Raw genomic sequence first — 4,544 nt, forward strand, 5'->3', positions numbered from 1 at the left:
ATGGCATTTTGAAGTTTTTGACCAATAGTAGGGTTGACTGGGATGTTGACTGGGCAATCTGTACAACTGATGTCATCAACTGATTGTGCAAGGTACGGATGACAATGGACCAATCATGTTTTGACATGTGGCATCATTGTACAGGTGCAAGTGGCTCATTTTGATTGGTGGTTAGTTTTGAGGTGACCCAAGAAGAGGCTACCACATGGCCCTCTATGATTGGACACAATTTTTATATCGGGCCCAAGAGCCTCGGTGGGGTTCGACCCCTAGATCTTCCACATACCAATCCAACATCTAACCATTGTGCCACACGGTTGGTTCTTAATCGTATAGGGTGGCGGTTATACTTAAAGTCGAACGATTGGCAATTTAGGAGGAGAGATCAAGCGGTGGGCCCTAGCCCCTGGTCACAACGACACAACAGAACCACAAGTGGAGTGGAGAGGGGTGAATGGGAAGCTCCAACCCTTGGTTTCGGCGTACACCATATGACCCATGGTAAATGCAAAAGGCGTTATGGCAGAGAGGCGGGGCACGGGCACTTGGCCCTAGCCCCGAGTTTTATGTGTTACCCACATGACCACAAACGAGGGCTCTGATGGAGGGGGAAGGCAGTTAGCCCCTTCCCCCTGCCACATTAATGCCCATGCGATCTTATCTCAGAGTGGAACGAGCGGAACCGCTGGGGGCAGACATTTGACCTTGACCCCTGGCCATATCGACACATATGACCACATGTCGACAGAGAAACAAGGCTTAACCGACGGGGGCAGACAATTGGCCTCGACCACATGGGTTCCATGTGACCCTAATTTGGCTCTTAAGGGGTTATGGCGCAATTTAAAAAAGCGACAAAATGCACTTTTTTGTCCGAATCGCACCAGTCCCTAGCGAAATTGTCATTCAGGAGGCTGTGTAAAGGCCGAAGTCGTCACACTATTAGCAGGTTTTGCCAATTTGCAGGATAGATAACAGAGCTTGGCTTGGCGAAGCATATCTTGCTAAGTTTTTAACCTTTTTGAGCTGAAGAAGAGCCCAGATGGGGGTTTTTAAGTGTCTTGGCCTCAATGGCACCTCAGTTTTCTAGATTTGAGCACTGTATGATGGACTTTTTGCAAAATCAAGTCCTTTAGTGCTAGAGATAGAGAGAGTTTTGTAATAAGTTTAAGGCATTTTTGAGCATGTAAAGAGCCTATTCAAAGGTTTTCCAACCTTCTAGTTTCATTGGCATTAGTTGTTACTTCAGGAGAGCAGTGATTTTTAGTCTTTTCTCAATGTGCTCATGAGAGAAGGTATTTTCAATACTTCATTGTGGAGATTTTGTATGTTTTTGTGCTTGGATTTCAGGTGGAGTACAAACACCTGTTGTGAGAGTGTCCTTTTTTTGTTGACAACCATGACTTGTTGAAGGGAGTCATATTTTTTATTAAGATTCTTTGTAGGAGAAACAAGCCACTCTTATGTCAACAATTTGTGATGTACTCATTTGCTGCTAAAGTCAATATAGCAGGCCTAGCCATTGGAGCAAGGCCTAGAGACATAACCGAGGAGGGGTGAACTTCATTATCAAATGTTGGTTTATTCTCTTCATGTTTATCATCTTGAATTGCATGTGAATTTGTTTGTCTTTTAAGTTCATGCGAAAAAATAACTCATCGTCCTTGAAGAGGTTATGGAACTTATTTTACTTTTAAAGACCCATTTTGTTTAACTTGCAAAGTGTCAGGGGACGATCAATTTTTATATCAAGTTTTCCTCCAATTTCATATCAGGAAATGTTGTAGCAACCAGTTGACGAAGATGAGGAGAGGTAAGTGAGGTAATATGTGAGTGGGCGGAGGGAGATGAGGCACCTAGCCCCCAAGAAAGGAAGATCTGGGGAATGGAGGGATAAGGAGGACAGGAGTGCCGAGGATCTGGGATGGAGGTTGGAATGATAAGGAGGTAAGATGATCCTGGGAGGTCGGAGGAATGGAATTCCCATTAGGGAATTAAATAAGGAGTCTAGAAAGGAGGGAAAGGAGGGAGAGGAGGTGCATGTGGAGGTGGGATCTCCCACTATAATGTATATAAACTACAGCCACTCGAAAGTCTGTATTTACTTAAAAAACTAGAGCCACTTGAAAACAAGGGAAAGGACCCGGAAGCTCGGAAGATTTGTATTTGATTTAAATAAAAGTTACGGGGATCCAGGGTTCTGGGAAAAATTTTATATATAAATTTTTTATATTACAATATGTACAATGTGAATTAGACTCTTGAATTTGGTGGTTTTTGTAGGTTAGTTAAATTGAATAATTAATTAACTAATTAATTAAAAATAATAAGAAATATATACAAATTAATTACAATTAAACTCATTAATTTGGATTAATTAAATTAAATAATAAAAAAATAAAAAGAATTAAAGAAATTAATATAATAATATTATTTACAAATTAAATCTACAAAAATAAAAATAAAAACAATTTACATTTTGTGCATTTTAGTGTTGTGGCAGTAAAAATCGCCAAAACTTTGGATAAGCTCCATTTACATACCTTAAGTCGAAACTCAGCAAAATCATAGCCGTTGGGAAGTTGACGAGAAACCGCACCCATTGAAGCAATCAAAGTGAAAAACCAATAAAAATGAAAATCTCGTAAACATGTCGTGAAATTAACCAAAAGAAAGCTTTTAAAGGGTGATACGACCAAAATTTACATGGAGGGTCCCCATTATTATTATGAAGATAATATTTTAAAATAATTTTTATTTTTTTTTGGGCGGGGGGGGGGTTTGTGGTTCTGCCTCAACACTAACGTAACCCAAAATTCTAACCTGTGAGAGATGAAGAGCTCATTTGCATTTACAATCCACTCGAGCTCGTGAATTATGCTATTAAAGAAGAATTTTGCCCTTGCTAAGCGTGAATGAGCTTCGATGTTGGTCTGAAGGAGGGGCAACCCATGATGAAACCACCTAACAATTGAGAAAGTCGCAAAAACGAACTAAAAAAATCCCCCAGTACAACATTGGCAACAAGGGTGTCCATATATATAATTAGATGTCTAATTCTCAATGTTGATGAATGTCGATTGTGGATTAAAAGGTCCCCACGCTTTCGTAGATTCTATCCATGCCAAATCCATGATATTATACCATGAATTTCCTATTCGACCTCGTACGAAACTTGAGACAGGATAATATAGAGGTCTAGAAATAATCTAAGACACAAGGCTTGAGTAAATGTGCCTCATGTCTTTGGATAGGGAGTCTTCAACCTCATGTGACAGGGCTTTTAAAGGATGCCATCTGGAGAGATTCAAATGATTTACCCAACAAGCTTGATTCAAAGGTGTGGGAAGAATACATTTGCCTCTAACCATGTATTTTATACCTTGCCTTATGCCAAAAGGTATGAGAAATTTCTTGTCATATATTTTAAACCTTGCCTTCTTCCAATCCATTTTTCTATTAATAGAGGGGGAATTAGGGAACTGTTTTAACTTGTTCATGAAATAAACATCCATCTGAGGGAGACATTAACCTCATATTTCCCTTCTTTGAGCTGACATGTGATGTTGGCTTGTGTATCAACTTATTTGTTCTCACTGCAAAGGATATGATAATAATGTTTATGAGAGAATGTTTCGAGGATACCATAGATTCTTTAAAGGAGGATAAATCATATTGTTCTCATCGAGGGAGCCCTATTGGAGGAGTTGAATTATGATTATATAATCACCCATAATGACAACGGAAGATATGTCTTTCTCTTTGGCTAACTAAAGGTCAAGGAGGAGACCATACATATCGGCTAGATTATTCATTCTTTTCCCCAGTCGCCATGCGAAATTTATTTCCATTTCTCCTTTGGGATTTATGCGAATCCCCCCCCCCCCCCCTACCCCTACCCAAATTAGTGTTCATAATTTGTACTCACTTATCATTTATGGATTTATTGTGTTATTTGCCTTACCTCACTATAATATTGTTGAATTACTCAAAAAACATAAAACTTGACACCTTCATATCCTCTCAACAAACCCCCTTCCTCATCACATATCAAATTTTCATTTCTTTTCAATTTTTTATTTTTTTATTGGCGATAGGAATTCCCATGAGATTAATTGCCATACAAAATGGTAGGGTTGTGAATTTACCTATTATTGTCACAATTCACAATATCTTCGATATAATAATTATAATTTTACTACTATAGTGATATATCTTTATGTTAGGATTATGTTCCACATTAATACTCAAATTCTTATAGAATCTAGAACAAGCAAACACAAATATGCTCCCCATCCATGGTATCTAAAAACAAAAAAATATTAATATTACAAAACTAAAATTAAAGGCACATACACCTTACTTTATAAAAATCTAGCTCAAAATGCAATATATCTTATTTTATTAACATCTAGTCCATTATTTGACCATGAGGACTAAAGGACTTTGAGCTACTAGATACATAGCTTATAAATTTTGATAAGCATAAAATAGATTTAAAAAGATAAAACCACAACTCTAACATCTTTGAGCACACCTGTTTA

Source organism: Pinus tabuliformis, chromosome 2_2 (genome assembly GCF_031772625.1).
Source record: "Pinus tabuliformis cultivar Carrire ecotype Pingquan chromosome 2_2, CPIR1, whole genome shotgun sequence".
In the NCBI taxonomy this organism is placed as follows: Eukaryota; Viridiplantae; Streptophyta; class Pinopsida; order Pinales; family Pinaceae; genus Pinus; species Pinus tabuliformis.